The sequence below is a fragment of the Crinia signifera genome, chromosome 3 (genome assembly GCF_055691185.1).
Source record: "Crinia signifera chromosome 3, ASM5569118v1, whole genome shotgun sequence".
Lineage (NCBI taxonomy): Eukaryota > Metazoa > Chordata > Amphibia > Anura > Myobatrachidae > Crinia > Crinia signifera.
In genome coordinates this window covers 67,424,530-67,439,805 of record NC_139219.1, presented here as the reverse complement: position 1 = coordinate 67,439,805, position 15,276 = coordinate 67,424,530, and the positions used below count along the sequence as shown (strand labels likewise).

The 15,276-nt window shown below is 45.3% G+C and overlaps 1 long non-coding RNA gene across 1 annotated transcript; it reads left to right on the top strand.

Annotated features, from left to right (window-relative positions):
• Positions 1-200: 200 nt before the first annotated feature.
• Positions 201-1,257, top strand: LOC146062507 (uncharacterized). Its single transcript, XR_014471364.1, has 3 exons — positions 201-269; positions 369-768; positions 859-1,257. It is a non-coding gene; the product is annotated as an uncharacterized LOC146062507 (long non-coding RNA).
• Positions 1,258-15,276: the final 14,019 nt, after the last annotated feature.

Here is a 15,276-nt window from a genome sequence, read left to right as displayed (position 1 = left end):
GGACGCGGATACCTTCACAGGTAAGCGCGTCCCCTCGCGGGCTTCACAGGTGTCCGTGGTGATGTGGACACCTGTGAAGCCCGCGAAGGGACGCGCTTACCTGTGAATGTGGTGTAAATTGCATTTATTATATCATATGCTATCAATATCTCGGATAAAAGCTTTGGTTTTTTTCTCGGATTCTATTTCAGTTTGATTGTGATTTTTTGGCCCTGAAAGGCAATTCTTTATTTGAAGTCTTGATTTTTTTACACCTGCTACCGACTGAGGTAAATATTAGTCGCTTTTTTTGTAGTGTGTTAATGAATAACAGTGCAGTGCGTTAATTTTTATAGTGTAAACTTCATTTTTTTTTTTTTTTTTTACAGAATGGACCGTCACGTTGATAAACACCTCATGAAGAAGTTGATCGATCTCTACAAAGAGAATAGATGCCTGTGGCGACAAGATCACATAGATTTTCACAACCAGGCAAAGAGGAATGAGGCCTTTGGGAAGATCTCGGCCTACGCTATGAGACGTGTCCCTAATGCAGACGTCACGTGGGTCCGAAAGAAGTTTACTAATATGCGGACAGTGCTGGTGAAGGAGCATAATCGGGTCCAGCAGTCGCGATCTTCAGGAACTGACCCTGCAGATGTGTACCAGCCAAAGTTGTGGTACTATGACCGTATGCTCTTTATTGTGGAGGATCAAGGAAGGAGGGAAACAGAGGGAGCTGCTACGGATGAAGGCTCTTCATCCAGTTCACAGGAGAGTGCGGACGTAGTAAGTATCTAGTTCAAAAATGTTCAGCATGTAAATGTAAGTGAAATGCAATGTTGTAACTTTTTTTTTTTTATTTTATTTTCGTTTTAGGTAGTTCCCTCTGAGTCAACGCAGCAGGGTGAGTCGGTGTCCGAGGTGGCGCCTCCTGTGGTGGCGAGCACGTCATCAGCTCCCCCCAGGAGGCGTAGAAGGAGACAGGCGACAAGACCTGCTGCTACCGGCCAAGAATATTGCTGCCCCTACAAGGAGGAAGCAGTAAACAATCCCCCAGATGATTGCAAAATGTTTACAAATCATTTGTGCGCAGAAATGCGAAAGTGGAAGGGTTCAACACAACACCACTTTAAGCGTGTGCTGTATGGCCTGATGTTGCAGGCAGCAGAGGATGATATCTGTGCTGACTGCAACGGAACGTCATGCCGCAATGCGCACAGACAGCCACCATGCCCACACCCACATCACCCCCCCATGTTCAGTGCGCCGGTTGCTCCTCCGCCTGCCCCATACTACGCGCCGGGACCCCCTATGCCACCTCCCACTGATCCCTCGACTTTGTCTGGGACTGTTTACTCCGCATTGCGGAATGTGCAGACCCCCACCCCAGACGAAGAGCGTTATTTCAATTATTAATTTGGCTAATTTGACTTTTAATTTATAATTTGGCAGCAATGTTCTTGTTTCTCTTCCTTTCTGAGTTCTCTATAATAATCAGTTTTTAGTCATGTACTGCAATTTTGGTTGGTGAACGTTGCAGTGCGGTCTTCCTGAATTTTGCGATGGCTGTACTTGTTTTGCTCCTTCACTAACCACTGTTCTGCATATTTGTAACTTCTTTCGGATTCATGTGATTGTTTGCATTAGTGGGCACAGTTTTGTAGTGTGCCGTGATCTTCCCATGCCTCATTTCAATTTGCCTGGTTGTGATAGCCAGGCATCTATTCTCTTTGTACTGATCGATCAACTTCTTCTGAATTTGTTGTTGGCGTAGTTTGAACCCAGCAAATTGTGTGTGTTTAATTAAAAAAATTGTGAAAAAGTTAAAAAAAAAGTAAAAAAAAAATGATATTTATATTGTTAAAAAAGCTAAAAAAAAACATAAAACAAAAAATAAAATAAAATAAAAAAAAATGATATTTATATTGTTAAAAAAGATAAAAAAAAATAAAAAAGAAAGAAAAAACTATATATTTGTATTTATTGTTAAAAAAAGCTGTAAACCGGCATTTTTTTGCTGGAAAAAAAGAAAAAAAAAACATTATATTTGTATTTAATATAAAAAAAATCCGTTTTTGCTGAAAAAAGAAGTCATTATATTTGTATTTATTGTTCAAAAAAACTGTTAACCGGCATTTGTTTGCTGAAAAAAAAAAAGAAAAAAAAAATCATTATATTTGTATTTAATGTGAAACAAAATATGTTTTTGAATAGTATATGTATTTATTGTAAAAAAATGAAATGCCAAATTGTTCCATATTTTTTTTATTTATTGCTAAAAATAAATAAAATGGCAAAAATATTGGCGGAAAAAAAAAAACATTAAAAAAAAAAATAGGTTTTCAATAAAAGATGTGAAATCTATTATCATGTTTCGTGTTATTTATTATTTCATGTGTAGTTAGAAATACGGTGCAAACTGTAAATGTGGGTGTAAATGTGGGGTTCAATTGGAAGCAGCCATGATAAAACCATGAAATGGGTGCTTGCAATAAAAAAAATCGCGTCGCTCGCGTCGGGGGCATTGAATGCTGACATTCAGTGCTCCCGATGGGACCGATAGTTTGTAATGCCGCCGATATCGGTGAATTCTTCAATTATCGCGTCGGTCGCGTCGGGGGCAATGAATACTGCCATTTAGTGCTCCCGATGGGACCGATAGCTGGTAATCCACCCGATTTCGGTCAATTCTTCAATTATCGCGTCGGTCGTGTCGCGGTAATTGAAGCATGGTACACAATGCACACGATTACAAAAAATCAAGAGAATCTCGTCCGTCGGGGTTGATCGCGGCCCTTAAAGTGCACTAAATAAGAGCCGCGACCACTCCCGATTGTGGCCGTGCTAGGAAACAAGTACCGTAAAACTTACCGATGGTCAGTATTCGGACGGTCATTTCTCTGACATTGGAATCCTGACTGTTGGGAGCGCAAAAGGGGGGCGAGCGTATTCAAGCCTCTTGCAGCTTGCAGCTCGCCACCTATTCTATTCTCCCTCTATAGGGTCGTGGACCCCCCACAAGGGAAAATAGTCCGTGTTGGGCTACTGAAAGTTGGGATTCCAATGTCGTAGAAACAACCATTGGAATCCGAAATGTTGGTGACTCATCCGGCACCCATCAGATTATGCGGAAGTAGCCACTAAGAGTACTCACAAAGGCTGGCAGTGAATCACAATACCATATTGCTGCCAGTGTTACTTATATACTGTCACCAGTGATGCTCCTTTATACAGTATGTCCAGTGTCTCCATACCTAGACAGAGTTGTACAAAGAGTAGAAAGCTGCAACTTTTCGTACAAAGTGCTATATAATGGTACTGGAATTCTGTAAATATTGCATGACATTACTCTATTGCCTTGAACCAATGCCGTGTGTGTAACCTGAGGCATAGCCAGCTTTTCACATAAGGGGGAGCAAAGTTAAAAAAATAGGTACCCAGGGGCAGGGCTGGGCCGGGGGGCAGGGTGCCATGTGCCCCACGGGCCGCTTACCCAGCCACTTGCTGCGGGCCGCGCACCTCCTCCAGCCCTCCTGCGCTGGCAGCGGCCACAGGAAAATGGCCACCATCCCCTTGCACTGAGGACATGTCCTCAGTGCAGGAGGCCGGCGGCCATTTTCCTGTAGCCTCGGCCATGTTCTGGAAGCTGCGGCCAGCGCAGGAGGGCTAAACATGGCATGGAAATAAGGGCTGCAGGATGCACCGGACTGGGGTGTGGGCAGGAGGGGCATGTACTGCGCTCTCCCCCGCCCCCCCTCCCCCAGCAGCAGCAGATGGAGATGAGAGACAGCAACAATGGTGAGTTGCTGCTGGCAAATTCTGGCACTGTGGGGCATATGTGTTTCTGGCACTGTGGGGGCATGTGTGTATTTGGCACTGTGGGGGAATATCTGGCACTGTGAAGGCATATGTGTATCTGGCACTGTGGGGGCATATCTAGCACTGTGGGGGCATATGTGTCTCTGGCACTGTGGGGGCATATCTGGTGCTGTGGGGGCATATGTGTCTCTGGCACTGTGGGGGCATATGTGTCTCTGGCACTCTGGGGGCATATCTGGCACTGTGGGGGCATATGTGTCTCTGGCACTGTGGGGGAATATCTGGCACTGTGGGGGCATATGTGTCTCTGGCACTGTGGGGGCATTTCTGGCACTGTGGGGGCATATGTGTATCTGGCACTGTGGGGGCATATCTGGCACTGTGGGGGCATATGTGTCTCTGGCACTGTGGGGGCATATCTGGCACTGTGGGGGCATATGTGTCTCTGGCACTGTGGGGGCATATGTGTCTCTGGCACTGTGGGGGCATATTGGGCACTGTGGGAGCATATGTGTCTCTGGCACTGTGGGGGAATATCTGGCACTGTGGGGGCATATGTGTCTCTGGCACTGTGGGGGAATATTTTGGCACTGTGGGGGCATATGTGTATTTGGCACTGTGGCGGAAGATCTGGCACTGTGGGGGCAAATCTGGCACTGTGGACATCACATTGTGCGGTGTAATGGGCATCATGGTATGGGGCGTAATGGGCATTACGGTGTGGGGATCATTGGGTAATTGCCATCACAGTATGGAGTGTAATGGGCATCAAGGTGTGCGGAATAATGTGTAATTAGCATCACAATGTGCAATCTGCAGGTAGTCAATACAATCATGGTACAGGCCACGCCACCTTAGGATAGGCCACACGCCTAATCTTTCAGCGCGCCTCCGGTGCGCACAAGCATTCCGTCTTCCAAAAAGTTGGGGGGGGGGGTATGGGCCAGTGCTCTGGACTTGCCCCCTAGGCTAAAAGTTGCCAGTCAGCCCCTGTAGGTACCCCAGGCCCAAGAATTTCAATATTTAAATATCAACGTTTAAATCCAATTTAAACAAAACAAGAATTTATTTTAGATTATGTAAATTATGTAGATTTAAAATATGCCTTTTTATTCATAATTTTTAAAACTGTCTAAACCGTGAAATATGAACATTGAGCTGGAAAAATGTGTATTTGTGTTCTTATTTTAATATACTTTATTTGTGCAAAATGAAGTGTAGTAAACTTATTAAAAAAGCATGTGTCACTGTGTTTTCATGTATCATTTTATAACTGATTGCAATATAAGGTTATAAGTAGATAAACTAGAGAAGAGGGTTAATCACAGGTTATGTGAGTTATTTGGTTTCTGTGCAGGGTAAATACTGGCTGCTTTATATACACTGCAATTTAGATTTCAGTTTGAACACACCCCACCCAAATCTAAAGCAGCCCATACACGGTCCGTTTAACGGACTTGGGACTTAAATAGAACACATCGGATCGGATCGCATCCCTAGTGCATGCAGTGTGCATGCACTGCGATCCGATGTGTACCTAGTACAAAAAGTATGTGCAGCACATACTTTTTGTACCGTACTATGTGACGCACATCGCATAGTACAGAACGGAGCCGTACACAATGGACCGTGTATGGGCTCCTTAACTCTTTATGCACATCTTACATTTGCCGCACCTGCATTGCACATGGTTGTTCAAATTAGAGAAAAATGTTGCTTTTGAGATCCTTTCTTACTGAATAACCCTCATTGTTAGCTGTTGTACTTAGTAGCTGACTACTGTGTGCAGTTTATATTGCTCAAGTTATTTACAATGTTTTATGTAGTAGCTGTCTACTGTGTACTGTAAATATTGCTCACATCATGTATGCTGTGAACAATATATATTGCATATTTTGTGTATGCTTTTGTATGTAGTAGATGTCTACTCAGGGGTGTAACTAGTACTGTGTTTGCCTCAGAGCAAAATCTTATAAGGGACACCCCCTCCATTGTCACTACAATACCCATTAGGGGGGCAGAAAAGAGAAGGAATGGGTCTAAGTAAGTGCGCTGTGAATAGCAATGGGAGGGAGCACCCATGGCTTTTCTAGTCAGTGCACTGCTATGTTGGAGAATGCCAGTACTTGTGGGTGTTTAGTCACAACTACCCGCATTCTCCAACTAAAGTGCCCCACCGCAATGCTGTTTGCACCGCGCTAGAGCACAAAAAAAGGGGAGAGAGAAGGAGTGAGAGAGGCAGTCAGGGGGTGAGAGATGGGGTCAGGGAGATTAAAAGGGATATAGTGGGTGTCAAGGAGAGAAGGGGGGAGAGAGATGGAGTGAGAGAGGGTGCCAGGGAGTTAGAGGGGGATAGACATGTTGTGAGAGAGGGTGCAGGGGGGAGAAAGGGGGAGAGACAGGGAGTGATAGAGAGGATGTCAGGGAGGGGTAGACAATGCCAGTTAGAAAATTGAGGAAGAGGGAAGAAATAGGGGAAGTATGGGGAAAGAGGTGGGGAGGATAGAGATAGAGAAAAAAAGAGACAGATAAAGAGAGAGATGAGATGGAGGCGGAGAGAGAAAGAGGAGAGAGAGAGGAGAGGGAGTGAGCAGAGAACAGGAGGAGTGGGTAAAGGATAAGAGGGAGGGGAATAGAGAATGAGAGGGGGAGAAGTAGAGGAAGAGTGGAAGGCAGTTGAGGAAGAGTGTGAAGTTAGAGGAGACGGGGGGAGGTACGACAGGTATTTGAACGCTTGTGACATTAATCAGTTTGTCTCTCCTAATCCCCCCACCTTCTCCAAGTACAGGGGGTACTGTGTAGCTGTGCTGTACCACTCAGTCCAAGCGGACAATTGGGAATCAGGGATCCTTCTCACTGTCGCTGGCAGAACAGGTCTCTCTCTCCTTGGTGCGATGTTTCTTTCTCCAGCTTACCGCGCCTACCTCTCCCCAGCGCAGCCACTGCCTGCACGATAAAATATAAAAAAATTATCAATTTACAATGTCGCCGGGCCACTCGCATTTCATGGGCGTCCCCATGAAAAAGTTGGACATTCCCATGGGAATACGCGTCGGAGGAGTTGTGCCGGGGGCAGGCGGCTGATATCTTGTGATGTCCTGTCTTTGGCGGAATGGCCGCATATACTATATAAGTCATTCTACACTGACTTATATTTGGGTGGGCGAGTCACTCAGAATCAGGGCCTATGTACGCTGTTGTGTGTAGTAGCTGTCTACTATTTACTTCAACTGTAAAAAAAAGTATTTAGTATATTCAGTGGACTTTTGTGCAGTTGGAAACTGTTTCCTTGCAGTGAGAATTTATTATATAGAGAAATGACTATATTGAAAACACCACAGGGATCCTTTGTGGAAGCTTTTGAAAAAAGAAAAGGTGCTGCAACTGATAACAATCATGTGCAGCTTGCAAAATGAAATCAAGGGTTGAAATTTAATAGGATAAGAGTTTCAGAAAGTGAGAGATTTGGTAAGAAATCTCCAGTTTTTTTAAAGCTCCAATCATTAACCCTGCAAAACCAGTTTGATTTTGCAGTGTAAATGATTGCCACTTTAAAAAAAACTGGAGATTTCTTACCAAATCTCTGACTTTCTGAATCTCTCATCATATTAAATTTCACTCCAAATGTCTGAACGCTTCAGTCACCTGGGTGTATTTTCAGTGACTAGTGTGCAGGGAAAAGTCATTATTGTCTATGTAAGTATGCTATGATAAATAAAAGGTTTGTAAGATAATCTGTTTTCTTTGACTGGTCCTCAGTTTCTAAAAAGTCAAGCTGTTTTATCTTCCTTTTTCCCATGATACAGTGCGCCAGTAATATATCCTTATGGTGCAGATTATGCTCATTGTGCTATTATTTAGTGAGGTCTCCATTGTCTTCATTTTGTGTTTTTTTGTGCACATTATGGGTCTTCATTGTCATATTGTCTGCTCCATTCTCTGTCTTCTGTCTTTATTCTCGCATCTGTTTCCATTCTCTGCTCTTTGCTGTATTCATTGCTCTTTGTTTCACAGCCTGTTCTGCGCAGTGATGATTTTTTCCTGTGGCCTGCAGGGCTTCCAAGGAGGGTGGCATGCCACTGGAGGGCAGCATGGAAGCAGCTACCCCCCCCCCCCCCCCCCACTTGGAGACTGGTGAGCGCTGCCCCACACCGAACCCCCCCCCTCTTATCCCCTGGACTCGGCAGCCGCCGCATCCCCCCCCCGGACTCGGCAGCAGTGGTCATTTACCTGGGGCGCCGACCATTGGAGGGTGGCATGGGATCAGCTCCCCCCGGCCACTTGGAGACTGGTGAGCGGTGTTCCACACAAAACCCCCCTCCCATCCCCCGTACTTGGCAGCCACCACATCCCCCCCCCCCCACGACTCGGTGGCATTGCCCCCCCCAGACTCCCACCACCACTTGGCAATGACCGTGGCCACTTCAAACTCCCCCTGGACTGGGCAGCAGCGGCCGCATCCCCCGCCCCCGGTGGCATTGCCCTGCCCCCCCCCCCGGACTTAGCGGCGGCCGCCACTTCAAGTTCCCCCCACCACTCGGCAACGGCTAGAATCGCGGCTGCTTCACCCCGCCGGACTCAGCGGCGGACACTGCATTAGCCCCCGCCCCCCGTGAGCAGGTGAATGACAGGGCGTCCATCCCCCCCACCAGGGGCACTGCTTCCAGATAAAATCCGGTATCGGCGCACGCTATGTGCACTGATACCGCTTCTCCCCCATATATGAAGGAGCCGGTAAGCGCTAAATGACAGTGGCGATATGCAGGGTGAATGTTTGAACATCAGCAGCACTGACCGTTCTGCCCACTGCCGCTATCTGCTTTGCTAGCAGCAGGCTGGCGAAGCTCTATTTCAACAGCAGGGACAGCGCTCTCCCTGCTGCTGGCTCTGGGGGTCTCGCGTGAGTAGCAAGATCCTGCGCATGCTCAGTCCAGCCGTCCAGGGGGAAGAAGAGAGCACGTCAGGGTAAACTGATGGGCAGTCTCCAGGAGAGGGACATCACTGGAGTTTGATGGTAATAAAAATGAGGATGTTAAAGGGAAAATTATGCCAATGGAAGGAGGCTGCTGATAGGTGGTCAAGAATTAGGTAGAGAAACATTTTATATGTATGTAAGTAAGAGATACATGAAAGGTAATAATAATTCCCTTATAACTGGGAAATAAACACTTACAGTATGTACATCTGCTGCAACATCATCAAGAAGTGGATCCAGTGACATTTTACACGTGAAGAAAGACAAAGAAGAGATAAGAAACTAAAAAAGACAAAGAAACCAAATCTGACCAAAAAATTACAACAAAATAAAATACTGTAAAACCAAAAATATTATATAAATTCCTTAATACCGATTTCAATTGTTTATCTTGGTTGCAATGGGAATATATTTCTGTACCTATTAGTGTTCCTGTTTTACGCGGGGGGGGGGGGGATGTGGTTGCCTGGAAACCCCCCTCCGATTGTCTAGTTTCTCAAATAGTAACAACTATAGCAATGGTATATAATAGGATTACTTGAGCTGCTGAAACATAATGCAGTGTATGGGACATAGCAGAACTGCTGCACATGCCCAGTGGTGGCAGCCTCTACTATGCTTGCTGTGTGTGGATCTGAATCCTCAATCAGTGCACTGGACCAGAGAGTAGTTGCCAGGAAGAAGATACTGAAGCCTTACCATGAGGCGGGAGAATGTGAGCTTGAAAAGTGCAGTACCGGTTCTATTATCTTTGTGTTTTTATTTTTTATGGTATATGTTTCCTGAGAACTTATTTATATTATTTAAATTATTGATACATCCTATGCTCTAGGAAATCTATAGTGATAAATATTATTTATTGCAGTGGTTACCAAACTGTGCGCCTAGGCTTCACTCTGACTGGCAGTGGATTCTTATTAGAAGTCTGACCTGCGAGTCAGCCTAGGCAGTCTCATATGGAGGCGCTCCCTCCCTCCGGGATGCCTCTCATAAAAACTGAACCTGTGCATGCACAGTACTGAGGACATGCGCCAGCCTAGGCAGTCTCATATGGAGGCGCTCCCTCCGGGATGCCTCTCATAAAAACTGAACCTGTGCATGCGCAGTACTGAGGACATGCGCTGTACCCGGGACAGTGAATATTCTTATATGGACTGCTGCAGAAGCAGCCCATAGAGGCTGGGGGCCAGCTGGTCATGTGACCACGACAGGGGTCAGGACCAGCAGGCACCAGCGGCGGGTACAAGAGGGCCCTGGTGGTGGTGTCCAGCAGTAGTGGCAGCAGAAGGGGGGGGGGGGGCAGCATTTCAGCAACCCCTCTTCTCCATGGAGGTAAAAACTGCCACTGGTGCCAGTAGCGCACGCAGGGGGGGTTTCTGAGTACCCAGAACCACCCCCAGGAATCTAAGGATATCTGACTTCAAAGGAGTGGTCCCCATCCAAGCCTGTTAATTGCTCTTCCAGGTCAGATATTTCAGGTTTTGTCTGACTTAGACTTTTTCTGAGGGTATATTCCAAAAGCTGGGACTCTCCCCCATTGAGGGACAATAGTAGCTTGTCTCTACTGTTCCCAGAACAAGAGATATCAGCCTTCCAGCAGCTGGTTACTGCTCCAGCTCCACACACCTGGTATGTAGTTTTATATACTCGTTGGCAGATTGCTCTTCCTCCTGAAATCTGATCCCCTAATCCTTATTACCATTTGGTAGGTGGGATTCTCTAGTTTTTAATTCGGTACTCTTTACCTAGAAGGGCGCCCACGATTTTGATCGTGGGCATCGTAAGGAAAAAAAAATCGTGTCGGTCGCATTGGAAGCGACCAAAAAATCGCATGCGATGCGACCGACGCGATGACCGCGATTTCCCATAGGGAACAATGTTAAATGTCCCAATTGACCCGATTTTTCCATAGGGAACAATGTTAAATGGCCCAATTGACCCGATTTTCCATAGGCAACAATGTAAAATGGCCCACAGAGGCCAAATAGGCACCCTGAAGTGTGAAATGGCCCCCCCCAATTGTTAATGCCACCCCACGATCAACGTCAACCCGGAGCGTGGCGAGCGCAGCGAGCCCGCGAGGGGAGGCGGTACGCGTCCTACGACCTTTTCATACCCCCACTATCCATGTCGGCGTGGAGTTGAGAATAGAAAGTGTGGCGAACGCAGCGAGCCCCGCGAGGGGACGCGGACAGCTGTGAAGCCCGCGAGGGGACGCGTATACCTGTGAAGGTGTCCGCGTCCCCTCGCCACACTTCGGGCTCGGTGGCTCGCTGCTCTCGCCACACTTTCTATTCTCAACTCCACGCCGACGTGGATAGTGGGGGTATGAAAAGGTCGTAGGACGCGTACCGCCGCCCCTCGCGGGCTCGCTGCGCTCGACACGCTTCGGGTTCACGTTGATCGTGGGGTGGCGTTAACAATTGGGGGGGCCATTTCACACTTCAGGGTGCCTATTTGGCCTCTGTGGGCCATTTAACATTGTTCCCTATGGAAAATCGGGTCAATTGGGACATTTAACATTGTTCCCTATGGGAAATCGCGGTCGTCGCATGCGATTTTTTTAGTACATGCAATGCCCGCGATGGGCGCCCTTCTAGGTAAAGAGTACCTTTAATTCCATTACAAGCTAAGAAATCTAGTTCCAGGAACTGGAGATATATGCAGTCAAGCAAGCTGTCCTCCCACCAGAAAATTCTGAATAATAAGCTCACTCCACTATACACCCCTCCTCCTGCGTATTAAACATCCTCTACCACCCTGGAAGTTATGCATCAGGGCCCCTTCATTCAGCCCAATGAACCGTTCTCCCACCCCATCTCCCACCATCTGTGCATTAAAGGGGTAATTAGTGGAAATTACTGATCCAGGCCCTACATGCTGAGCGGTTGATATAATACCCCCTGCCACCTGCGGGACATCAAAGCTTCCGCTCATAGCACCCCCTACCCCTACCGCTGGAGGATAGGTAGGGGCCCCAATACATTGCTATGCCCAGGGGTCTACACTGCTGTTACATATATATATATATATATATATATATATATATTATTATTTATATACATTTGGTCTATCTATAATACTTTAACTGACCCGGCATATACTGGGTCACCTAAGTGTCCATCTCCGTGCTTTGCTCCGCCCCTCTCTGGAAACCCCCTTCTGAAAATCCTGCGTTTGCCCATGGGTGCAGATTCTTAATTTGTTCACCATTTTCATTTGCTGCAATCTTACCTTCTTGTCTTGGCCTTTATGGTCTGTTCACTGGGTCAGATTAAGTAACTCTGATTTTTGATGACTTTGCTATAGAATGTAAAGACATTTTTGCTGAAAGTGAAGTATGTATTGGGGCCGCCCTACACACGGGCAATTAACTAACTAGATCACTAGATATAACTAGTTCACTTAGAAAATGCACCTGCATCATTCAAAGTGCAGGAGTGAAACATTCTTCAAAGGAATAGAAGCATACCTCGCATGAACACGAGGACATGCGCTGCAACTTAAGGGAGTTGAGTTCAAAGGAAATTAAAAGAAACAAAACAAAAGTGGACAAGTAGAGTGCAGTAGAGCAATTTTATCTTTGAGTGCCAACATCTCTATGAGAGATGTTCAAAAATGTTTTACTAAAAATGCCAACGTCACTCACATTTGTTATATAAATTCTAATAAATAAGGTGTAAAAACAAATTATACTTCCTATAAAATGTAAACATTACAGGTCATAATGATGAATAAAAATGTGTTCTTGGCAAGTTTCACATCAAACATATGGGGTAAATATTCTAAGATGGGAGTTCAATTGAAGATGAGGGCTGAGATTTAATAGGATGAGAGATTCAGAAAGTGAGAGATTTGGTAAGAAATCTCCAGTTTTTTTAAAGCGGCAATCATTTACACTGCAAAATCAAACTGGTTTTGCAGTGTAAATGATTGCCGCATTAAAAAAAGGAGATTTCTTCCCAAATCTCTCACTTTCTGAATCTCACATCCTATTAAATCTCACCCGGGATGTTGTTATCGGCTGGAAATAAATCACAGCAAAAAATGTCCGGTCCAGATTAAAGTCTCAGAATTTAGGATTCAAAAACACACCAGGGTAAAAAAAATCACAGCTATAAAAAGTATAATATTTAAAAAATGCTTGCCTACTGTCCCCAAAAGGTGCGACGGTCTCAAGATTTTTTGGGTAGTCCTCCATAATAAATAAATAAATTAGCTGTCAAGACTGAGAAGACACTTTAACAGTTCTTATTAGGGATGCCAATCCCGGGGCATTTTTTCTATCCCAGGAATCGATATTGAAAAATATTCAATCCCAGGATTCCCGTGATTGGCGTCACTAAAGGAAAAATGTCCCCTGTCCCCCACATTATCTTACATGGGGGGAGAGGGGGAGCAGGTGGAGGCAGTGGGTGGGTTAGGTGGAAGCAGTGGGTGGGTGTTGCGCCAGGCGGTGAGGTGCCAGGCGGCTGAACTTCTAAAGTGCAGCCGGGATGCAGGAGGGTTCTGGCGGCTTTGTGTGGCTTGCGCAGCATGACCTAATCACACCGCGCAATCTACACGCTGGGGTTGGGAACAGCCGGGCAGTGTCTGAGTAAGTGCTAAGACGCTGCTCGGCATTAGACTGCGCATGTACAGTCTAATCCCGAAATCCTAGGATTGGATAAACCAATCCAGGGATTGAAATCCCGGACATTCCGGGGATCCCGCTGATACTGGGATTGGCCACCCTAGTCCTGATAGAGACCTACGGGGGCTGCAGCTGCTACTGGCAAATATGAAGATATCTAGTACGGGTGGTGTAATGATTAACATTACTGCCTCACAGCACTGAGGTCATGGGTTCGATTCCCACCACCAAAGTGCTGCGGAATATGTGTGCGCTATATTAGATACTGCTAATAAATAAATAAATATCTTCTGCAGTCTCTCCATGGTACATTGGGGTGAGACTTCATAAATGTGCATACTGTATACCTCTAAATTGTTTGTCTTGGAGGAAATGCCACAAATATTTTTGATAAATAGGCCCCTATTTGAGATACACTTATGAGAAAAACCTACGTTTTAGCTGCAACATTTACCGATAAAAGACAGTAATGCATTAGAGCCATTGCACATTTTGCCCTCATTTATTTTGCACTTAGAGGATCAGGGAACAGATAAAAAAGGCCAAACTCACCTGAAGCATCTCCAACTTTATAAAGTCCAACATTTGGCCTGGTATCACACTGGATCATACGCTCAGCATCATTGTAATATCATACTGGATGCTATCTCCCCCCTGCCACCTTTCAGCGGGACAGAAATGTGATGGATGCAGTGATTTGTTCTTGTGAACCAGTAATGTCTGTAATACATCATCTGAAAGGTGACCGGTATCACATTTGATAAAAACTCAATTTAAAAAGTTGATTCAGGCACGAATGGGCAAGATAGGAAATATTTGATCCATTTTGCAGCACATATCCTGAGCTTAAAATTGGAATCCTTTAAATTCCTCATTGTATTTCATGTACACAATCATGGAAGCCTGTATACAGTAGGGCAAAGTGTTTTAAATTAATACTTAAACTGTGAAAAGGGCTGATAAAAGGACATTTAGCCATTAACGCTATTAGAATCTCCCACTGAGACTATTTGGATCACATTTCCAGTGTAGCATACTGTCCCTTGCTTAAGACTGATTTCATTTTTATGTAGCAACCAACACCTGACAACTTTTGTCTGTTATTTACCCTTCTCATATTGATGCTAAGGAACACTTGCAGCAAGCTGTGTGAGAGAGAGAGAGAGAGAGAGAGAGAGAGAGAGAGAGAGAGAGAGAGAGAGGATATACCCCAATCCGTGCTCAATATTTGTGAAGCAGCACCTCTGAGCAGTGGTGTAAGTTCGCCCCTGTTGCCCGGAGGCAAGATAAATATTGGTGCCCCCCCCCCACACACACACACACAGCACCTTATATAAATATATGTATGCATGTGTGTAATTATGTATGTATGTTATGTTTAAAATAAAGAGAGTGCGATGTCTATGGTCCTACTAGGAGGGGAAGTCAGCCATAGAAGTGATATTTAAGGCTTTCAATGAACTGATTTAAATTTGCAGGGGAGGATAGGTGCCCCCTTGGGAGCAGGAGTCCGGTGGCAGATGACTCCATTGCCTCTCAAAGTTACGCCTCTGCCTCTGAATGGATCCTCTGTTAGATAGGATCCAAAGTTTTTAGAGATAAAAGGGAAAAGTTCAGAGTGTGCTATAAGTGAAGTATACAATTATAGTAAAAAAAATGTATTTAGTAAAAAATACCCGTTAGGGATAATAATGTATATATACAAGATAAAATATACAACTTAATACAGCTTTGTATAAATCCTTCAAAACATTTGAATCAAGCATATATATCAGAACCAACGCATTTCGTCATCTCAATGACTTCATCAGGGGCGAAGGAAACCACATATCAATTGATTGGTAAATGCATATTCAAACTGATGAGT